Source organism: Furipterus horrens, unplaced genomic scaffold, assembly GCF_987537825.1.
Source record: "Furipterus horrens unplaced genomic scaffold, mFurHor1.1.pri manual_scaffold_5, whole genome shotgun sequence".
In the NCBI taxonomy this organism is placed as follows: Eukaryota; Metazoa; Chordata; class Mammalia; order Chiroptera; family Furipteridae; genus Furipterus; species Furipterus horrens.
The window spans coordinates 82057441-82080480 of record NW_028327175.1 but is presented as its reverse complement, the minus strand read 5'-3'; the positions used below and the strand labels follow the sequence as shown (position 1 = coordinate 82080480).

Genomic DNA, 23040 nt, shown 5'->3' with positions numbered 1-23040 from the left:
GCTCAAGAAAATCCTAGTAATGCTGTATTTATTGGTTTGAACTTTTAATATGTCAAATGCTCCTTAAAATTAGTATTGTAATATTAAAAGTACTTTGTGATCCAATGATTTATTTTTCTTTCTTCTTTCTTTTTTCCCCTGGAGTTCATCATATCTGAAGATACAAACATGTAGCACAAAGACCTGGTAAATACAAATATTATTGGGTCAAAAGAAGATGTATGCTCTTTATGGTAGGAATATGGTATCGATCAGATAATGCAATGGCAAGATATGAAAGTTTCATTTATGTATCCCCATTTATTTATTTTTTCCTTTATTTCCATTGTCCTAGGAGATGCATCAGCAAAATATCGCTATCATCAAAATGAAAAGGAAAACAATTCTATGGGAGAACATATTGCTAATAATATAACAGACAAGGGTTTAATTTCCAAAATATATAAATAACTCATATGACTCAACACCAGGAAGAAAAATAATTCAATTAAAAAATGGGCAAAGGAACCTAAATAGGCACTTCCCCATGGAGGATATACAGAGGGCCCATAGACATATGAAAAAATGCTCAACATCACTAGCCATCAGAGAGATGAAAATTAAAACGATAATGAGATACCTCTTCACACCTGCCAAAATGGCTATCATCAATAAATCAACAAACAAGTGCTGGTGAGGATGTGGAGAAAAGGGAAGCCTAGTGCTCAGTTAGTGAGAATGCAGACTGGTGCAGCCACTATGGAAAACAGTATGGAATTTCCTCAGAAAACTAAAAATGGAACTACCTTATGATCCAGCGATTCCACTGCTGAGAATATACCCTAAGAATCCCAAAACACCAATTCAAAAGAACCTATGCACCCCTATGCTCATAGCGGTGTTATTTATAATAGCCAAATACTGGAAACAACCTAAATGCCCATCAGTGTATGAGTAGATTAAAAAACTGTGGTACATTTACATAATGGAATATTACACGTCAGAAAGAAAGAAGAAACATAATGGATGGAATTGGAGATTATCATGCTAAGTGAAATAAGCCAGTTGGTGAAAGACAAATAAATATCATATGATCTCACTTACATGAGGTATCTAATGTACAAAACTAATTAATGAGCAAAATAGAACCAGAGGCATAGAATCACAGAATAAACTGGCAGCAGTCAGGGGGCGGGGTGGGGGGGTGGGAGTTCTGTTTGAGAAAAGGAGAAGGGATTAGCCAAGGAACATATATGAAGGACCTGTGGATATGGACAACCAGGTGGGGACTGACTATGGAAGTGGGGGACAGACTGGGCAGAGGAGGGCAAGGGGGGAAATAATTGCAACAGCTGTAAAATATAATAATAAAACAAAACAATCTAAAAAGAAAAAAAGAATAAAAAAGAAAAACTCAATTGTAATTTACCTTCAGAGGTAAGGCAATTAGGAAAGGACTTTTTGGCATAGAGTAATGTATCCTTATTGAGAAATTGCTCTAGTTATTCAGATTGGTTTCCATTTTGTCTCTGACTTGATTTTGCATCAAAGAAATTTAGTACCTCCAGCCTTTAATACAATTGCTAGTGTAAAATCACCAAGAAACAAAACAGTTCGTGAAGGAACATCTGCCGCAGATAGGCTATTGTGTGTTGTAACTGACATGAAGAGAAAAAGAAAAGGCATATCCTCCAGTCAATCTGCATTGTACCACTGAAGATATTTAGACTACTCCCAGCTAAGTCAGAAGTAACAGATTTAAATTCTAAGATGCTATCTCATGTTATTAATGGTGTTATCTGATGGAACAAGGAAACTTAAAAACTAATATTTCCCAGATGCTCAGCCATTTTTCTAAAATCTGCTAGTTATTTAATATGAAAGCACATTATATCTATCTATCTATCTATCTACTTAGCAATCTATCTATCTATCAATTAATCACATATCTTCTAACTTTCCTTTTCCTTAAAACACCAGAATAGACTAGACAATGCTGCAGCAACAAATACCATCTCAGGGACCTCTAAGAATACTGTTTTTTACCTTCCCTCATGCATGTTTATTTTTGATCAGTGACAGCTCTGCTCACATCAGGTTCACCGGAGAACTAGGCTTATAGAGCAGTGTCTACTTAGAGGGTCCCAGGCTTATAGCAGAGGCAGAATGGCAATAACAAAATGACAAACCATGTTCTTATTCCTAGCCTTCCTGCTTAGAAATGACACTGATCACTTCTACACATGTCAAATAGCCACACTTGAATACAACAAGACACGAATGTATAACCTTTTTCTCTGGGAGGGTCACTATAGGGAATGGCAGCAGAATATCTGGCAAAAAGTAATGAGTTCCATCTATTACACGTTATATGTAATATTGTGATGAAATTAGAAGTGTGCATTTGAAGCATAATTTATATGTTACTGTTGTGAAAATTTTTAAGCATACAGCCATCTTGAAAGAGTGGTGTAGTGAACTCTCAAATACAACCTATCTACATTCAACTACCAACATTTTACTATATTCATTTTATTACATATCTATTTATGTCTCAACCCTTTTGTCCATCCAAAGTAAACTGCAGAGATCAAAATGTATCACAGTCATTTGTTCACTTTTCCCTAATATTACAGCATGTACATTATTAATGAAAGTTCAATATTCAGAGTTTTTAAAATAAATATTACATACAATGAGGTATACAAAGGTAAGTCTTCATTTGCTGAATTTTTATTTATTCACAAACCTGTGCAACCCAAGCCCCTTTCTTCCTGTTTACCTTTCTCAGTACTCACTAGCTTTCTGGGATCTGAGAGTTAGTGCATTTTATTAAACTGGGAAAATTCAAATATTTTTCAATATTTATATAATGCCTAAAAACCACTGCCTTATAGATTGGTCAAATTTTATAGCTGTCCACAGAAGACGTAGTTCAGAACAAGTTACTCTTTAAGAGCCTGAAGTAGGATTCTCACCATTCATTTAAATATTCATGACTCTTAAATCAATGTATCTTTCCAAATCTCCTCCCCTAAGCTTTTAATGCATATGACCAACTTGCTTCTGGTTAATTATATGATGTCAAACAATGAAATAACTCAAAATTCAAAATTTTAATCTACAAATAAACTCATTCCCTCTCCTTCATCTCTCTCATTTTCTTTTATTTTTTGTATCAGAGAATAGTATTACTGATCATTGGTACCTCCAAGACTAATACATGAATGTCAGTCTGAAATTCCACCTTTCATTCATTATTGAGGTAGATAAGTATTGTGGTAGAATATTGCCCCCCTCAACAAAAATGTCCATACACCAATCCTTGAAAACTGAAAATGTTACCTTATATGGCAAAAGAGAGTTTTGAAAATGTAATTTAGTTAAGGATTTTGAGAATTTCCTGGTAAGTACAATGTAATCAGAGGGCAGGACCATAATGCAGAGGCCAGAGAGAGAGGGTTTTGAAGTTTCTATGCTGCTACCGGTAGCTTTGAAGATGGAGGGAGGGGCCATGAGTCAATAAATTTATGAGGTCTCTAGGCACTGAAAAAAAATAATAATAATAAGGAAACAGATTTTCTCTTAGAAATTCCCAAAGGAACACAGTCCTCTGTCAATTTGAGTTTAGACCAATAAAATTGATTTCTAGCTTTGACCTCCAGAACTGTAAAATAACTGTGTTATTTTAATTCACTGTGTTTGTTGTAATGTAATACAATAGCAATAGGAAACTAATACTATATCAATAATCAACCCCTGCAGAAACTCTCATTCTGTTGATTCCATACCTCTCACCATGCGTCAACTCCAGGCACCCTTAACTAACCTCTAATCTTGCCTTCCTACCACTCATTTATACCCTGCAGAAATCCTATGCAATTAGTCTATTTACATCTAAATTTCATGATGGTGCTAGAGTAATATTCCTAAGATTATAATCCATTTGTGACATTTCTTGTTTAAAACTCTTCAGTGGAGTAGAATACTTTCAAGATAGCTTCAAATCTTCTGATGATGGTGCACAAAGCTCTTCAGATTTATACTGCTTCCTGTGGTCTGTCCCCATTGTCTACTGTGTACTCCCAGCCTCTTCACCTATCTGGTCCAGCAGGCCATGTATTTCACATCTAGTATTGTGCCCACAAATGTGCTGTGTTTCCCTCTCCTCCTCATCTGGGCAACTCTTTACTATCTGTTGAGTAAGTGACTGAATATACCTTCCCTAGCAACACAAACACCAGATTAATTTAACCTTATGAGTTTGATATTCAGACTAATACACATAAATACATTTGCTTTTTTGAATCACATATAATATTTCTTTACACATAGCAAAAATCATTGTTTCCCCACATTGTTTTCTACTCAGCATCCTAATGCATATTTTAATTTGGTAAAAAATAGTTTATTTTCAACATGATACAAATAATAATGTACAATTCTTTCATAGCAATGTTTATTTATAAGCCAACTAAGGAAATATTAGTTGAACTACATGTCATCAAACTGGGAATTTGAAAATATGACCCTCCTCACTGCTTATAAACTGACTTAGGCTATTTCAGAAGTGGTAACTATTCTTTCGTTAAAATCTGAAGAATTTGATAAGGCCATAGTCTTTTAGAAATATATTCTGAAAGTTATGTTGTATACAATACCTAAAAAGAATCAAACTGATAATTATAACATATTCCCACATAAAAGTATGTACGGAGGGGAGAGATACGTAAGTCAGACTAAGATAAGGGGAAAAGGAAGAAGGGAAAGATTTCTGGATTGAGTTCATAGTTTAAGAAAAAATGCAAGAGCTATCTCAAAGGAGATTTGAATATGGTGTATGTAAATATAAAGAAATTACATGCATTTCAGACCTGTCTATTGTTTAATTTTATTGGAGCATGAAGAGTGTGTGTGTCTTGGAGGTGCAGTTGGAGATATGAATCTGATAAATAAGAATCTAGTGAAGTACATAGATATTTGGGAGGGCCTATGACTTCTAGGAAATTGCATCTTGTAGAAAATGAGGATGATTTTTCATGGAGGGGTAGTGTGATCAAATTTGTCTTTTACTAATGACTTGTCAGCAGATTTAAATAGATAGGAGTAAGAAAATTTTGACAACAGTGAAACAGGAAAACTTGTTAAGATTATATAAAAATGGATATGAGATAATAATATAATTATAACACAGGGGTATGGTACCAGGATTGAAGAGATAGATTGCACTGTATTAATCTAAGAATTAATATAGTATGTAATAGTTGCAAAAAACTGGATATAGACAGAGGTTTAATTCCAGCTCGAATACTTAGAAAAGTGATTTAATCAGTCTAATGAAACTTTATGAACCTCAGGTAGGGATAATAATACCAACTTTGTATAATTAGATATATCAGAGATATAGGAACTTACACACTTTTTGATCATGGGTGCTCAGTAAATTAAAGCTGTTGGAATCATCCATATGTGAGGTCTGTCCAAAAAAATTCCAGCCATTGTTATTACAACAAGAATGGTTAAAGTGACATCGATGTAACCTGGCAGCCAAGGAAAGTGGACTGGAAGGCACATGAGTGAACAATAATGACTTTATTGTACTAGTCAGTGGGGGTGGTAAACACCATTGAGTGAGCATGTGTGCTGTGTGGTCATCATATTCAAAATAACTGAGTGAATAAAGCAACAAATCTGCATCAAATTTTGTGTTAAGCTTTTTGAACATTCCTCCACAGAAACTATTCAGATGATTCAGAAGGCTGAAGCTATGGGTAACTTGTGATTGGCAGCTTCAGCACACAATGTGCCCGCTCATGCATCACATCCCGTGCAGTTTTTTTTTTTTTTTTTTTTTTTGTGTGTGTGTGTGTGTGTGTGTGTGAAACATCAAATCACCAAGATGACTCAGCCCTGCTACTGCCTAGATTTGGTGCCCTGAGACCTCTGACTTTTCCCAAAACTAAAATCACCTTTGAAATGGAAGAGATTTCAGACTGTTAGTGAGATTCAGGGAAAGATGACAGGGCAGCTGATGGTGATTGGGAGAACTATGTGAGGTCCCAAGGTGCCTAGTTTGAAGGGGACTGAGGCATCATTGTCCTATGTACAACGTTTCTTGTATCTTGTTCAATAAATGTCTCTACATTTCATGTTATGTGGCTGGATATTTTATGGAAATGCTTTTTAAATTTATCATTCCCACACTTTGTCCCACATTTTTATTGTGAAATATAACACAAATACATAAAATTGTAAAAATGAATAGTTTGATGAACTATTAGAAAATCAGCATTTATGTAACTAGGTGAAAGAATAGAATGCTGTCTGCACCCAAGAATAATTAGCTTCTTTTAAAAATCTTTTTTTCTGGGTATTTTCCCCCAAATACATAGCTAAAGAACTTATATGACTCAACACCAAGAATACATACAAACCTATTAAAAAATGGGCTAAGGACCTGAACAAACACTTCTCCAAAGAGGACATACAGAGGGTCCACAGACATATGAAAGAATGCTCAACATGACTAGCCACCAGAGAGATTCAAATAAAAACCACAATGAGATACCACTTACACCAGTCAGAATGGCCATCATCAACAAATCAATAAACACCATGTGCTGGTGAGAATGCAGAGGAAAGGAACCCTAGTGCACCACTAGTGGGAATGAGACTGGTGCAGCTATTATGGAAAAAAGTATGGAATTTCCTAAAAAACTAAAAATGAAACTGCCTTTTGAACCAGCAATTCCATTACTAGGATTATATCTGAAGAATCCTGAAACACCAATTCAAAAGAACCTATGCCCCATTATGTTCATAGCAGTATTATTCACAACAGTCAAATGCTAGAAGTAGCCTAAGTGCCCATCTATAGATGAGCAGATCAAAAAACTGTGGTACATTTATACCATGGAGTACTATGTAGCAGAAAGAAAGAAGGAACTTCTACCATTTGTAACAACAGGGATGGAACTAGAGAGAATTATGCTTAGCGAAATAAGCCAGGCAATGAAAGAAAAATACCATATAATATCACTTAATACAAGAGACTAATGAACAACACAAATAAATGAGCAAAACTGAATGAGAGGCATGTAAACAAGGAGTAGACTAACAGTGACAAGGGGAGAGTGGGGAGGGAGAGAAGAGGGTAAGAAGGGGAAGGGTCTAGTCAAAGAACCTGTATAAGTGACCCATGGACATGAATAACTGGGTGGGGGCTGACTGTGGGAGAAGGGGTGGGCAGGGTGCAGGGAAGCAAGAGGGAAAAAAGTGGGACAGCTGTAATATAAGAAAAAAAATTGTGAGAGGAAAAAAAAGAAAGAAAAATAAATTAATAAATGAGCCAGCAAATCCCCCCTTCCCCACCCCCTCCCCCACAAGAAAAACCTCACATGTAGGAAAGTGAACAAAAGAAAATGTAAAGTATAGAAATGCAATTTTAGTGAATATTAGAAGAACAAGAATTTTCCTTCCCATTGTATATTTTTCTCCCTACCTGAGCCCTCCAGAATTTGGCATTCTGAACAATTAAGTAATGGCATAAGGTTCTTTGCATAAAACTAATAAGACCAGTTGTTAATAGAGGTTTTGTTAACCAAGACTTTGACTGGAATGTCATGCCTAAAGGAGGCATGCGTGGGCTCTGGTTGTTACCAAAAAGCCTTGAGGCACTGGGCTTGACTTTTGAAGGTAATAAAAGCCCACAAGAAAAATGGCCTGGTACCTTGGGTGGTTGGGCGATTCATGGCAGTCTTTCCAGGGAAGGAACAAAGCTTGCTTTCCTGAAAGATGGCTAGAAGGAACCTTAAGGCACAATGGAAAACCTGAAGGACTTGGAGAAGACAACTGTTCACAAGCAAGGCTGATTGGCAGGTATGTGGCTCAGCTTCTGTGCTCTGAAGGGCAGACTGAAAGTAACCCTAAATGTTCCTTGCGTAAGTTCCAGCAAAGCAGATGTAAAGATCATATGTGATCATTTGCTGCTCTTGTTGTGTTTATGCAAATGAACATGATAAATTAAAACTGGACTTAATGCAGTCCCTTTAATGACAAGAAGGGTAATCTTAAGGAGAAAAATTGCAATTCAAGGAAAATCACAATGCTCTGCGGTAGACTATAAAGCAGTGCAGCTGTCTGAAGTTTATTTTCACTTAAAGTTTGTTTTCATTTGAAAGTGAAACTAGGTCTGTGACATCATCAAAGATGCTTAATTTACAGGCAAGAAGAATGTCAAATGCTTTGCAATTGGATGTCTTCCCAATAAGACAGTCTCACAGATTTAGAGACTTGTGTGTGGGTTATGTTCTGTAAATTAACATGTGTGTTCTATTTTCATAGGGCATAAACCTATGATCTCATTACCTGAGTGATTGTCTGTATGTAGAAGCCACACTTAATCCTGTCTGTATTTCTGCCTCCTGAGACTCTGTGGTTTAGCTGAACTAAGTGGCTGGGTTGGTGAAGCATGGAGTGGTCTGTGGGCTTCACTTTAAAACTAGTTTCTTTTTTCTATCCTAGAGGCTTGGACAGAAAGGGCCTAGAGGTCTGAGAGGGGGGAAACCTAAAATATTCCCCTTAGTCCAAATTAAGTATAGTGGGCAAAAGGGTTTTGAACAGGTGTGACATACCTTGCACACCTTCCTCCAAAGAAGCTTTTTTTTCCCCCTAGTGTGGAACATTGAAAAATTAATCCCTGCCTTTTGTCATCTAGTGGTTATGGATTGAATGATGCCTTTTAACCCTGTTGCAATAAATAAATAAATAAATAAATAAATAAATAAATAGTTGATAGCTTTGTATTTTATGCCATTTCATTGTTCATAGTTTTGAATTTCGTATTTTTCTTAAATAAGTCCCTTTAACACTTCATATATTAGTGGTTTGATGATGATGAACTTTAGATTTTTCCTGTCTGGGAAGCTCTTTATCTTCCCTTCAATTCTAAATCATAGCTTTGCTGGGTAGAGCAATCTTGGCTATAGGTCCTTGCTTCTCATGACTTTAAATATTTCTTGCCAATCCTTTCTAGCCTGCAGTTTCTTTTGAGAAATCAGATGACAGTCTTATGGGAATTACCCTGTAAGTAACCAACTTCTTATGTCTTGCTGCTTTTAAGATTCTCTCTTTATCTTTAATCTTTGGCACTTGAATTACGATGTGTTTTGGAGTGGGCCTCTTTGTATCCATCTTATTTGGACTCTCTGTGCTTCCTGGATGAGAGGGTGGGCGAGAGGCTCCTGTTGCTCAGGAATTGACTTAAAGCTTCCAGTGAAGGAGAATCTGTAGACCTTCTGAACTTCCATCTGATTAAAGGCATCAAAGCTGGCACTGAGGATATTGATATACTTTCCAATGGTCTGGCTTTCTTTAGTGTGGGTCTAAAATGTTCAGGAATCCACAGTTTTGCACCAGATAAGCCTGGAGGAATACTGCTAATGGATCTAGAAGATTAAAACCTGAGGGCATTGGAGTTAAGAATTAGCCATGGGTTTAATTTGGCTTCATTTAACCCACATGGTATCAGCACTTTCATAGACATTGACACAGTTTATCTCTTTGTTGTAAACCACCCAGAATTCAAGAATATAGTGGAATTTTTTAAATTTGGAGAAGATAATTTTCTTCTGCATCTAAAAATAATCAAACATAAGCTTCTTCCAAGTGTGAATGATATCATAGCTGTTGGTCCTGCACATTTCTATGCCACCAATGACCACTATTTCTCTGATCCTTTCTTAAAGTATTTGGAAACGTACTTGAATTCACACTGGACAAATGTTGTTTACTATAGTCCAAATTAAGGTATAAGTGGTAGCATAAGGATTTGATTCAGCAAATGGGATCAACATTTCACCTGATAAAAAGTACATCTATGTTGCTAATACATTGGCTAATGAAATTCATGTTTTGGAAAAACATCCCAATATGAATTTAACTCAACTGAAAGTACTCAAGTTGTACATACTGGTGGATAATTTATCTATTAATCCTTCCTCGAGGGACATCTTGGTAGGCTGTCATCCTAATAGCCAGATGCTCTTCATTTATGATCCAAACAATCCTCCTTCATCAGAGGTTCTCCATATCCAGAATATTCTATCAGAGAAGCATACAGTGACAACAGTTTATGCCAGCAATGGATCTGTTCTCCAGGGAAGTTATAGGCTTCCCTGTATGATAGGAAGCTGCTTATAGGCACTTTGTACCACAGAGCCCTGTATTGTGAGTTCTGAATTGTACCTTTGGTATGCAAGCATGCTAACTTCTCTTAACATTCATTTTCTGTGAATTGCTAATTCTGAGGGAATTTAACCAGCCAACTTGAGCCAAGAATGTATGACTTGTATAGTTAATTTTATTTAAGTAAGGGTAGGCCCTTCAGTTCTTGTAGCACATTTTACATAAAAGGAAAATGAACAATTTTTTAAAATGCCAAGTTAAGGAGAGAGAAGAAAGCTGCTTTTGGTAAAATGAATACACTTTGCACAAAATAAGCCTTAACTCTTCCTTCCAATTTCCAGAGATGAATTCCACAGTAACAGGGTAGATCTGTTTCCTTAAAATATGAGTGACCTTTATGCCAAAAGTGCGATGACTGTGATTGTTCAGAATTACTGAGAGATAACATGTTTGGATGATTTTTACTTACATTGTTGTTTAATATTAAACAGTTAGAGTTATTTTAAAGACTAACTGAAAAATTTTTTAAAAGTCTATTGCATGTCTATTTTCTTCATCAAATTAGATAAATTTTATTTCATTATTTTTCAAATAGATTTTCAATTATTTTTTCTTTCTCTTCTACTTCTGGCACCCTTATTATGTGAATGTTGGACCTCTTAAAGTTGTCCCAGAGGCTGCTTATAATATCCTCACTTTTTGGATTCCTTTTTCTTGCTGTTGTTCTGATTCATTGTTTTTTTTTGTTGTTGGTGGTGGTGGTGGTGTTGTGTTTGCTTCCTTATGTCCTAAATCATTGGGAGACAGTCATCCACTCTACTGTTGTTTCCATGTAAATTGTTCTTTTTTAATTAGTGTATCCCTTGTTCCTTACTGGGTCTTTTTTTATGTTGCTGAGGTCCTCACTAAGTTCATTGAGCATTGACATAACCAGTGTTTCTGACTCTGCATCTGGTAGGTTGCTTATCTCTATTTTATTTAGCTCTTTTTCTGTAGATTTGATCTGTTCTTCCAGCATCCTCATTTGGCAGCCTCCTGTGTTTGTTTCTATGTATTAGGTAGCGTCTGGGTAGTGTGGCCTAATATATTAGGTGTCCTGTAGGGTACAGTGGCACAGCCTCCTCTATCACCCAAGCTGGGTACTCGAAGCGTGCCCTTTGTGTCGGCTGAGTACACCCTCTTCTTGTACTTGAAACTTGTTTGCTGTTGGCAGGTCAATGGGAGGGATTTACCCAGGCTAGTCAGCTGCAAGGATTGGCTGTGAACACTGACCACCAATTACTGTCCTCTATGGAGAATCAGCTGTGCAAAGGGCAAGGTGGTGGTGTTCTGATGTTGTCTGTAGCTGTACACTGGGTATGCAGCCTCTGGGATTTCCCAGTGGTGCAGGCCAAGGTCAGCCCCCACCTGTGTTCTGCCTAGGGCCACCCTGCATGAGCTATAGAACAGACTGAGATGTCTGCTACCTATGCTGAGATTGGAGATTCCCAGGCAAAGCCAAGCTGTGAATCTAGGCTGGCTGCTGCTAGTGCTGGGTCTGGGACTCATTGAGGACAGCTGTTGCTTGAGAGGATTTAGGAAGTTGTGAAGCATGAGCCAAAACAAGCAATTGATATGGATAAGCAGCATGGGTTGGCCTGTAATTTGGGTGGGGCAGTCTCTGGGGATCTCCAAGGCAGGTCAAACAATGTTAGCCAGGTTGATGGAATCTCAGATACAGCACCAGCTTGCTAGCTCTTTGGGAGGAGGATTTAGAAAAGGCGCCATGGCCTCTGCTTGCCTTGATGTTAGAATCTTAAGTTCCTCCCTGTATGCCACTGGTGCCTTTTAAGTGCTACCCCAGTACTGGAGCTAGAGGAAGTGAGTCTGATTATGTAAATTCATGTATTAGCTCTTTAAGATGAACTGTTTAGGGCTTCAGTAGTTTCTTCCACCAACTCAATCCCTGCTGGTTTTTGCAGCCAGAACTTGTGGGAACCTACCTTCCTGGCATTAGAACCCTGCGCTGGGAGGCCTGGTGTAGGGCTGGGACTTCTCACTCCTAAAATATCCCTCCCCAATTTTTATCCACCACACATAGATAATGGACCAGCCCATTCAGCATCTGTGTCCCTCCTACCAAACTGGATAGATGTGGTTTCTTTAATTTTGTACTTGTCAGACTTCCATTCAACTTGATGAGTGATGGTTGTTCTACATTTTAGTTGTAATTTTGATGTGTTTGTGAAAAGAGGTGAGCCACATCTGCCTATGCCACAATCTTGACCAAAAATCCATCTGGGTATATTTAAACCACAAGATTTGACCACTGATTAGTGTAGGAAATATTAAAAAATAGGACTCTGAATGAGTCTAAGTTTTCTAGCTTGTGTTACTAGATGACTCCTGCACATTTACTAAGCTAGGTAATGAGAAAAAAAAACTATTTTGGTGAGAAAAAATATTATGTTAAAAACATATTTCAAACTCATATTACTAAAACTTTGTTTAGGGTGAAGAAGATGGCAGAGGAGTGAGAAGAGGCTGCACTTTCTTGCTCCCAAGACCTGTCTGTAGTTTGGACTAATTTCAGACAGGACATCTCAGTTAACCTCTGGATACTGGCAGGAGTTGAGCCTTGGCACTGCTGGATCAGAGAAGTCCATCTTGGAGTAATCTGTTTGGCAAGGATAGCGGAGGAGAAAGGGACGAGATGGGATTTCTGACTGGGTTGGCTTCACAAGCTGTGGTTGGCAGTACACAAAGACATTTTAGTGACCCCAGGTTTCCTCAGAGAGGAATCAGGAGGAGAGCAGGTCTCTGCCTACTGGCAGAGCCAGGAGTGGGCCAGGTAGCATCTGGCACTGAGAGGCAAGAAACAGTGTACTGCTGTGTATGTATGAATGTGATTTTCATTTTTCTTTTTCTCTTTTGTTTTTTATAGAGAGAGGAGGAAAGGCTAGGGGTGAGACGAGATTCTTGAGGAGTGCAGGTGCAGAAGCACACTCGCCCACTCCCCAACCCTCCCCCTGGGTCACACGAGCACACATATGGAGGTGCCCCAGTCAACCTGCTCAGGGGCGCAACCAACTCGCTGGCTGCCATGACCAGGTGCCCCTCGGGTCCGCCCCAACAGGCACAAAATAAGTGCACCAGCCCCCAGGCACAGATGCCCACCTCCACCATGCTCACATGCCTGTGGCCCCACCCCCACAGGCAGAAAATCAACTCACCACGTGCACCCCAGTGGGCAGGAGGCTAGTGCACAGGCCACCACACATAAGCACCCCCGGCCCGCCCGAAAAGGCACCAAACAAATGCACTGGCTGCTGCGTCCAGGTGCCACTCAGGCACGCCCCAGTGGGCACAAGACCACCGGGCTGGCTGCCGTGCATAGGCACCCACCGCCACTGCACACAAGTGCCCATGGCCCTGCCACAACGGGCACAAAACCAACGCACCAACTGGCACAAACGGGCACAGGTGCCACCTGGACCTACCCCAACAGGCATGAAACCTATGTGCTAGCCATCCCAATAGGCCCACAACAATCCTGCCCACAGGTGAGTAGAGACCTCCCCCTCTGCCAGAACAGGAGAGCAACCAGTCTGCCTTGGACCTGCCTGCCCTGGTGCTCAACAGGTCAACCCTCCCCTGACCTTTCTGAGGGAATGCACTTGCCTCTGGCTGAGGTCAAAAGACAGTGAAATGAACTAGAGGCACTTTGTAATAAGTTTTGGGTGCTGACTCCTGAGAAAGAGCTGGGAGACCAGCAGACTAGGTCCCAGTACAGAACCATCCCAAGTGCTACGGGAGAAATCACTTAAGCAGACAGGTATCCTCCAAGTGGCATCAGCGGGATGCAGCAGTACAACAACTGTATACAAAAAGGTCACACCATATAGGTAGAAAATAAAAGCAGATCAATCTAGAAACCAGAAACAAGACCAGTGCCCAAAATAGAGAGGTGAAATAACACCCCAACAAACAGAAACAACACTCCACCAAAAAGAAAGCAGGGATTCCCAGAAGGAGGGATAGGTGATAGAGAAGCAAGCAAGCTATCAGACATGGAATTCAAAACAATAGTAATGAGGAAGCTCAATGAACTCAACAAACTCAAAGAAAACCATAACAAACTCCAGGGGAACTATAAAGAACTCCAGGGAAGCTACAAGGACCTTACTGAGAACTATACCAGCATAAAAAAGGAAACAAAAACTATGAATAGGAACCAGAAAGAAATGAAGAATACAATTTCTGAACTGAGGAACACAGTAGAATCAATCAAAAGCAGGCTAAATGGAGCAGAGGATTGGATCAGTGAGTTAGAGGACAATGTAGAAAAAAATTCCCAAACAATGTAACAAAATGAAAAAAGACATAAAAAAAAGTGAATAGGGTTTAAGAGAACTGCAGGACAACACGAGACTGAACAACAATAGAATCATAGGGGTACTAGAAGGAGAAGAGGAGGAGCAAGGAATAGAAAACTTCACTGAAAAAGCAATGACAGAATATTTTCCTAACTTGAAGAGAGAAAAAGTCATGCAAGTCCAGGAAGCAGAGAGGGTCCTAATGAAGATGAACCCAAAAAGGCCTACTCCAAGGCACATAATAATAATAATGGCAACCTTCAAAGACAAAAAGAAAACCCTAAAAGCAACAACAGAAAAACAGCAAATAACATACAAGGGAGCTCTGATAAGACAATCAACTGATTTCTCAACAGAAACACTACAAGCCATAGGGAATGGGAAAAATTAAATTATGAAAAACAAAGGCCTACAACCAAGACTACTCTACTCAGCAAGGATCTCTTTCAAAATGGAAGGTGATATAAGGAGTTTCCCAAAGAAAGGCTAAAAGAATACATCTCCACCAAACTAGCATTGCAAGAGATGCTAAAGAAAATGCTGTAAGGAAAAGAAGGAAAAGAGAAAGGGAGAGGAACACAGGAACAAAAGGAAATGAATAAATACCTGTCAATAATAACCTTAAATGTAAATGGATTAAATGTTCCAATCAAAAGACATAGGGTAGCGAAATGGATATAAGAGCATGACCCACATATATACTGTCTACAAGAGACATACCTCAAAACAAAAGATTTACACAAACTGAAAGTGAAGGGATGGAAAAAACTATTTCAAGCAAACAAACATGAAAAAAAAAGCTAGAGTAGCAATACTTATATCAGACAAAACAGATTTCACAGCAAAGCCCATAAAGAGAGACAAAGAAAGACATTTTATAATACTTAAGGGAACAACACATCAAGAAGATATAACCTTGGTAAACATATAAGCACCCAATATAGGTGCACTGAAATATATAAGAAAAATATTGGAAGGCTACAAAAAATATATCAACAGCAACACACTCATAGTAGGAGACTTTAATATCCCATTGTCAATAATGGACAGATCTTTGAAGCAAAGAAACACCAAGAATATTGAGGCATTGAACAACATACTAAACAAAATTGACTTAATTGATATATATAGAATTTTTCACCCCAAAGAAGCAAAATATACATTCTTCTTGAATGCATGTGGGACATTTTCAGAGATAGATCACATGGTAGGACGCAAAACAAGCCTGAACAAATTCAAGAAAATCGAAATTATATCAAGCATCTTCAAAGACCACAATGCCTTGAAACTAGAAATCAACCTCAAGGAAAAAACTCAAAGACACTCAAACTCATGGAGAATGAATAACATGCAATTAAATACTGAATCAGTTAACAATGACATCAAGGAAAAATCTAAAAATTTATGAAAACAAATGATAATGAGCACACAACAGCCCAAAACCTATAGGACACAGCAAAAGCCTGTCCTGAGAGGAAAGTTCATAGCAATACAGGCCTACCTAGAAAGGATAGAAAATCCCAAATAAAAAACCTAACCCTACAACTACTAAAACTAGAACAACAACGAACAAAGCCCAGAGTGAGGAGAAGGAAGAAAATCATCAAAATCAAAGCATAATTAAATGGCAAAAACTAAACAAACGATTTAAAAGATCAACAAAAGTAGGACCTGGTTCTTTTAAAAAATAAACAAAATCAACAAGCCTTTAGCCAGGCTCATAGAGAAAAAAAGAGAGGAACCAAATAAACAAAATCAGAAACAAAAGAGAAGAAATCACAACTGATATCACAGAAATACAAAGATTGTAAGAAAATACTACAAACAACTATATGGCAAGAAATTTGACAATATAGATGAAATGGACAAATTTATTGAAACATATAATCTTACAAAACTAAATCAAGAAGAAGCAGAAAGCCTGAACAGACTGATAACAAAGAGTGAAATTGGAACAGTAATCAAAAAACTCCTAGCACACAATAGCCCTGGACTGGATGGCTTCACGAGTGAATTTTACAAAACATTTAGGGAAGAACTAATTCCTACCTTTCTTGAACTATTCCAAAAATCCAAGAATAGGGAAAACTCCCAAACTCTTCCTATGAAGCCAGTATTACCCTAATTCCAAAATCAGGTCAAGACACAACAAAGAAAGTAAACTACAGGCCAATATCACTGATGAACATAGATGGAAAAATCCTCAACAGAATATTGGCAAACAGGATCCAGCAACACATTAAAAAGATCATACGTCATGATCAAGTAAGATTCATCCCAGGAATGCAAGGATGGTTTAATATTCACAAATCAATAAATGTAAGACACCATATAAACCAAATGAAAGACAAAAACCAATTATCATATCAATAGATGCTGAAAAGGCATTTGATAAAGTACAACATCCATTTATGATGAAAACACTCAGCAAACTAGGAATAGAGGGAGCATACCTCAACACAATAAAGGCCATATATGAGAAAGCTGAAGCCAATATCATACTCAATGGGCAAAAACTGAAAGCATTCACTCTGAGGTCAGGATCAAGACAAGGATGTCCACGCTCTCCATGCCTATTCAACATAGTATTGGAAGTTCTGGCCACAGCAATCAGAGAAGAAAAAGAAATAAAAGGCATCCAAATTGGAAAAGAAGTAAAACTGTCACTATTTGCAAATGACATGATAGTATACATAGAAAACCCTATAGACTCCACGGAAAAACTACTCAATCTAATAAGTGATTTGGCAAAATAGGAGGGTACAAAGTCAATATTCAGAAATTGAAAGCATTTCTGTATACCAATAATAAAATATCAGAGATAGAAACTAGAAAAAAAAATCCCATTTACTATTGCAACAAAAAAATGAAGTACCTAGGAATAAATTTAACCAAAGACGTAAAAGACCTGTACTTAGAAAACTACATAACCCTAAAAAAAGAAATTAAGGAAGATACAAATAAATGGAAGCATATACCATGTTCCTGGATGGGAAGAATCAACATCATTAAAATGTCCATACTACCCAAAGCAATTTATAGGTTCAACTCATCCCTATTAAAATACCAGCGATGTATTTCACAGACCTAGGACAAATACTTCAAAAATTTATATGGAACCAAAAAAGACCCCAAATAGCCACAGCAATCTTGAGTCAGTAGAATGCAATAGGAAGAATCACAATAGCTGACATCGAACAATACTACAAGGCCACTGTAATCAAAACAGCCTGGTACTGGCATAAGAACAGACATATAGATGAATGGAACAAAATAGAGAGCTCAGAAATAAACCCAGGCCTCTATGGTCAACTAATATTCAACAAAGGGGGAAGGAACATAAAATGGAATGAGAAGAGCCTCTTCAACAAATGGTGCTCAGATAACTGCACAGGGATGTGCAAAAATATGAAACTGGACCACCAACTTACGCCACACACCAGAATAAACTAAGATGGATCAAAGACATAAATATAAGATGTGACACCATAAAAATGCTACAGGAAAACATAGAGAGGAAAATTTCAGATATCCCATGTAACAATATTTTCACTGATACATCTCCTAAGGCAAGGGAAATAAAGGAAAAAATAAACAAATGGGACTACATCAAACTAAAGAGTTTCTGCTCAGCAAAAGAAAACATCAGCAAGATGAAAAGGGAACCGACCATATGGAAAAGCATATTTGCCAATGATATTCAGATAAGGGATTGATCTCCAAAATATATAAAGAATTTACATATCTCAACATAAAGAAGACAGATAGCTCAATTAAAAAATGTGCAAAGGATCTGAACAAACACTTTTACAAGGAGGACATGCAGAGGGTTTGTAGGTATATGAAAGAATGCTCAACATCACTAGCCATCAAAAAGATGCAAATAAAAATCACAATGTGATATCACTTAACACCAGTCTCAATGGCCATCATCAACAAATCAACAAACAACAAGTGCTGGCAAGGATGTCGAGAAATGGGAACCCTGGTGCACTGTTGGTGGGAATGCAGATTGGTGCAGCCACTATGGAAGACAATATGGAATTTCCTCAAAAAACTAAAAATGGAACTGCCTTTTGAAACAGCGATTCCACTGCTAGGATTACACTCAAAGAATATTGAAACCCCAATTCGAAAGAACATATGCATCCCTATGTTCAGAGCAGCGCTGTTTACAATAGCAAAGTGCTGGAAACAGCCTAAGTGCCCACCTATAGATGAGTGGATTAAAAAACTGTGGTACATTTACGCAATGGAATAATATGCAGCAGAAAGGAAGAAGGAACGCCTACCATTTGCAACAACATGGATGAAACTAGAGAGAATTATGGTTAGCGAAATGAGCCAGGCAACGAAAGAAAAATACCATATGATATCACCTAATACAGGAGACTAATGAACAACACAAACAAGTGAACAAAATTGAACAAGGAACAGAGTAACAGTTATCAGGGGGCAGGGGGAGGGAGGAAAGGGATAAGTAGGGGAAGGGTTAGGCAAAGGAACTAATATAAATATCCCATGGACATGGACAACGGGGTCATGATGGACCGTGGGAGAAGGGGTGGTCTGGGTGAGGGGTAGCAATGAGGGAAAAAAGTGGGACAAATTTAACAGTAAAACAATAAAAATTAAATAAAATAAAAAACTTCATTGATATAAAAAATGCATCTACTCCTTACATTTTTCATCACCATCTATTTTACAACCTTGCATTTATTTTTGTGTAGCAGTATGGCACAACAAGCAAGAATACATACTCTGGAACCAGGATGCCTGGATTCAATCCCAGCTCCATTGTTTACTACCATTGTGATCTTGGGTGAGTTACTACACTTCTCTGTGACTCTATTTTCTCACTTGTAAAATGGGAATAATAATAGTATCCATCTCACAGAATGGTTGTGAAAATTAAAGTTAATATTTTTGAAGTGCTTGAAACAGTTTCTCCTCATTCTAGGAACTGCAGAAGTATGTTTTCTTTATATTTTTAATAATTGCTTATTATCCTTATTAGGAAAGTTTTCTCAACCTCCTCTGTCCCTCTACATCTTTCTATAATCATCCTGATAAACAAGCAAAAGTTTAGCTGGGAACTCAGACGTCCCTGACATTCAGGTAATGTGACAGGTCAAGAAATATGATTATTTTACAAGGCAAAGATTAGATCTGATGCATGCACACCATCATACTTTTGCTATGGGGGTACTAAAGCCTTCTGCACTTGACAAATGAAATTTTGCATGAATAGTAGGTTTACAGTTAAAGTTGTTGAGATTTACAACTGTTAGAAGTCTCAAAAATGAAACTTTCTTCTCCAGAAAGTTGTTTTTCCCCCTTCACTTTATTAGAAATATCTAATAAAGAGAAATTCTTTTACACCTAAATCAAAATGTCAACACTTTAACATAGGTCTATGAATGTTGTATTCTGGCCTAAAAGCATTTATATAAATTTTTCAACACCTTAATATATATTTTAACTTTGGGTAAGTACAGTTGCATTAGTGAAGAGAGTTTTATGTTTTGAAAAATTATGATGGCTAGTAGTTTTAGAAACCCTATAATTTACTATTTCATGGAATATAATTTATAAAGAATACCACCTACTCTAGTTTATGTGAAAAAATAACAGATTTGGAGGTCAGTTCTGTAATTTACAATAAGAGGATAAATGACTTACTATCATAAAATTTCCCCTTTTTTTCTAGGCATACCTCTTTTAGTCGCCTAGGACAGAATTATAGTTCAGAGGGAGCTGTGCCTAATTATAGCCTTCAGATCACAAAGCCTATATTTTAACCAGTAGAGTGAACTGTATTAGGGTCCATGTCCCAGCTCCTACATTATTAGCATTGTGACTTTCAAAATATTTCGATTGACACTAATTGGGCTTTCTATAGTATATTTAATAAATGGTATGAAATTTAATATACTTTATATATCAAAATTACTATCAGTAAAACAGTTTGCAATGAGAATACTCACAAATGACAGCTTCTACATTTTAGATATTTTTAAATGTTGCCTACAAAATTAATAAATACTCCCTTGTGTTGTGCTTGGAATAAAAGGATATGTTTTATCATATTTTCTTCAAATCTGATTTTAGAGAAAAAAAAACAGAACATAATAAATAAGGTAACTGTTTTTCCTCCCTTCTTTTCATCCCTTTCTCTCCCACCCTCTAAGCGGCATCCACAGTAATAAACTTTGAATGAAAACTTCTAGACCAATTTATCTATTTTAGACACACACACACACACAAACATATGTTCAATATAGTTTGTGTGTTCAAAATGTATTATGAAAATTCTATTAGAGTGTGTATATTATTTCACCATTGAATTTTATTTTCATGTAAATATTGAGTTTTGAGAACTAGTCAAACTGATAGACTGAACTAATGAGTCCATTCAGTTAAACTACTGTAACGCTAAGAAACTGCATTGTTTATAGGGAACTGATGATTGCGATGGCAGTGGAATTTTCACCTAGAACCATGGAGGCCAGAAAGATGGAGCACAGAAAGATGGAGCACAACATTCTCAAGTTCTGGGTGAAAAAAAAGAACTGTCAGCCACTACAGTTTGATTTCATGATTTCATGACACACAAGGATATGTTACTGAACTCTTGTTTCCATTGATCTCTTGTCTTTTTCTCTTTGAGTGTAGTACAATTTTAATTATCTAGCTTTATGAAAAGAGTTGATATCTGGAAATCAACTTCTTCTTTGTTTTTAATATATTCTTGGCTATCTTCACACATTTATACTTCTACATAAATTTTATAAGCAATTTGTTAACTTTTACAAACACTTGTTGGAAGTTCAACTTGAACAGTATTAACTTTAAGATAATTTTTCCATCAATGAAAATATTATAGCTTCCCTTTAATTCAGGACATATTTAGTGACTTTCAAGAATATCTTTATTTTTTTTCTATGAAGTTAACATATGAATTTACTTTAATTTGCTTCTAGAAACCATGAATCTGTTGTTTCTCCAGTATAAGCCTCAGTTTATACCTTTTATTATGACATTTCTCAAATATTGAAAAGGATTTTAATATTAAAGATGTATATATTTCACACAAAACATACTATAAGTGGAAGGAAAATAGGTTGCCCACAGTTCAGTAAAAAATGTAGGATTTTATTCCAACAGTGGAGGCAAAGTTGAGAGCAATGAAATACTGAGAAATAATACATCAGTATCAATATGGTACCTCCATTAGGATAAAAAAACATTTAAAGATTTTGATTGTACTAATGCTGTTGTCTTTGGAAATGTGATCCCTTCCAAAATGTGACTGAGGCGTCTGTGCCTGTGCGCGCGTGTGCACATGTGTGCATGTGCGTGCGTATGTCATTTAGGTAAATTGTTTTTTGTTTCTAGAAGTGTACTTATTAACCGAGTATCTTACCTAATTTTTTTTGAAGTGGAGGAAATCTCTAATGTGGATACTGCTGATATTTAGGGTAATTGATATTGTGGGCCTTGTTGGTAACTTTTGAATAAGTGCATTATACTCACATCCTTCAAACCTCCTAATACTGCGGACATCCATGTTAAAATCTTACTTCAACTACAGAGTATGAAATACATTTTTACCATTTAGAAACATGGTAAAAATACATCTAACTTTTCAAAATAAAAATCCCTGTTAATTTTTACACAATCAATTGGGATTTTTAATCAACTAATGGGGAAAAAGTGTTGTTACTATACTCATGGTCATTCCCCTTGATATCTGTGAATTGTTAAAAAGAGACAATTGGCTTCAAAACCCTTTTAAAATTTACTATACTGCACACACGCACACACACATGCACGCGTGCACGTGCGCACACACACACAACTAAATTTGATCATTCCAACGTTTGTGTGGTTATTTCCCTTGACAAATCTTCTTGGCATTATTTTGGAAAATTGCCTATAATGACATTACCTATGTCTTATGAAGAAGTTGTTCAAAGTGTGTTTAAGACATTTTGATGGATATTTGTTTGTCAAAATGTTTGGGAGCCACTGCTGGCATTCCATCAGTAGTATGTTAAAACAGTTTCTAGACATGCTACAGTATTAAGAAAATTTTACACAATAAATACAGGACCTCTATGTTCTTTGACTTGAATGTTTCCTTAGAGATTACCACAGAAAACTGTGTTTTTAATTTTATAAGACTCAAGCCTAACTCTGCTTTGCATATAAACAGAAGAATTTTTTTAAGGTTTTAATATATACTGAATTTTCCAGAAATACAATTTCTGGGTAATTCAGGGGGAAGATTAGAATTTGTTTTGTCTGGAAATTTCCCAAGAGCTATTTACCATTTCAAATATCTCTTCACTCATGACATTGCTGCTCATGGTATTTTAGTTGCCAGAATCAGCTAAGTCACCTATATATGTCTGTAATGGGAGCAGGCACGGCCATGTGCTTATTTGGTTCTCATATTAAATGTCAAGTATAAAGAAGACATCTCAAAACATTCTGCTGATTATTATTTTTCTTCTCC

General features: G+C 37.0%; 1 pseudogene; it reads left to right on the top strand.

The window, feature by feature from the left end:
* The first annotated feature begins 2674 nt into the window (after window positions 1–2674).
* The window catches only part of LOC150008863 (serum paraoxonase/arylesterase 2-like), a 38986-nt pseudogene continuing 18620 nt past the window's right edge, over window positions 2675–23040 (top strand).